This window comes from Eublepharis macularius, chromosome 6 (genome assembly GCF_028583425.1).
Source record: "Eublepharis macularius isolate TG4126 chromosome 6, MPM_Emac_v1.0, whole genome shotgun sequence".
In the NCBI taxonomy this organism is placed as follows: domain Eukaryota; kingdom Metazoa; phylum Chordata; class Lepidosauria; order Squamata; family Eublepharidae; genus Eublepharis; species Eublepharis macularius.
In genome coordinates this window covers 114,424,945-114,426,852 of record NC_072795.1, presented here as the reverse complement: position 1 = coordinate 114,426,852, position 1,908 = coordinate 114,424,945, and positions in this window count along the sequence as shown.

Sequence of the window (1,908 nt, the reverse complement as noted above, 5' to 3'; positions counted from 1 at the left end):
ATTGAAGAAATTTAACGAAGAACAGAGAAAAATTTTAAACAATCCAATTACCATGAATGAAATATCACAGGAATTTAAAAAACAAAATAAGGGAAAATCTCCAGGACCAGATGGCATCCCAGCTGAATTTTATCAGTGTTTTGAAGAGACCCTAATGCTTCCATTTAAGTGCTTGATGGAAAAAATATGGGATACAGAATCCTGGAAAGAAGCCACCATTTCTTTAATACCAAAGGAAGGAACAGATGTGAAAGAAATCAAAAACTATAGACCAATCTCACTGTTGAATGTAGACTACAAAATTTTTGCAACTATTTTCATGGAGAATAAGGAAAATAACGGATCATATGATTCACCAAGATCAAGCTGGCTTTTTAACAGGAAGACAGACTAGCCACAATATAAGAAAAATATTAAATATCCTGGAATATTATGAGGCTCATCCAAAAAATCAGTTCTAATATTTCTTGACACGGAGAAAGCTTTTGACAATCTTAACTGGCAGTTCATGTTTAAACAACTTGGAGAGATGCAGTGTGGGGAAAATTTCCTCAAAATAATTTTAAAAATTTATGATAAACAGAAAACTAGAATCTTAGTTAATGGCCCACTAACAGAGCCAATAGAAATCGAAAAAGGAACTAGACAAGGCTGCCCATTATCACCCCTTTTGTTTATATTAACACTAGAAACACTTATGGATAGGATCCGAAACTTAGATGAAATTAGAGGAGTTAAAATTAGGAAGCAAGAATATAAAGTGCAAGCATTTGCAGATGACCTAGTCTTTATCTTAGAAGACCCCTTAACATCAATACAGAAGCTCCTGCAGGAAATTAAGGAATATGGTGCCTTGGCAGGTCTAAAAATAAATACTCAAAAGACAAAGCTGATTACAAAAAACATCCAGAAGCAGCAGATTGAAGAATTAACCCAAAAATCACAACTTATAATTGAAAAGAAGATAAAGTATCTAGGAATTTGGATGACTAATAGATACAGCTCTCTATATGAAGATAATTATATGACACTAATAAAAGCAATCAAAAAAGATTTGGAAAGATGGAAGGATTTGCAGATATCATTGTTGGGAAGAATTGCAGCGATAAAAACGAATGTCCTTCCAAGAGTGTTATTTCTGTTTCAAAGCATACCAGTTGGGGTACCCCAAACATTTTTCAAAGAACTTAATCAAGCTGTACAATCCTTTATTTGGCAGAATAAAAGACCACAAATCAAGCTGAAAGTGTTACAGGATACAAAGGAAAAAGCTGGTTTTGCCATACCAGATTGGCTGTTATATTATAAGGCTTGTGCATTGACTTGGCTAAGAGATTGGATCACTTTGGAGAATGAAAGACTTTTAAATCTGGAAGGACACAATTTACTGATGGGCTGGCATGCATTTCTCTGGTATAAAAAATGGGAATACCATAAATACTTCAAAAATCACTGGATAAGAAAGGCATTAGTCTCGGTCTGGGAAAGAGTAAGATACAGCTTCCATGAGAAGATTCCCCTATGGGTGTCCCCAATTGAAGCATTTACACAACCCACCTTGAAAAAAGAGGGGAAAGCCCCTACTTATAAGAAATTACTGAAATCAGGCGGCTTATTAAAAAACTCAAAAGAAATGGCAGATTTAGATATTGAGTTGGGATGGTGGGGCCAGGCACAATTGGAATCTAGATATAAAAAAGATAACTGGTTTCTATGAAACAGATGAGAATATTGATATGATAATGTGTGGTACTAATGTTAAAATGATAAAGAAAATATATGGTATGCTTCTAAATGTGAAACTACAGGGGGAAGAAAAAGATACTATGATAAAATGGTCAGAGAACGTGGGGCACACAATAGATTTAGAGCAATGGTTGCAAATGTGAAAGGGCAATTTAAAGATGA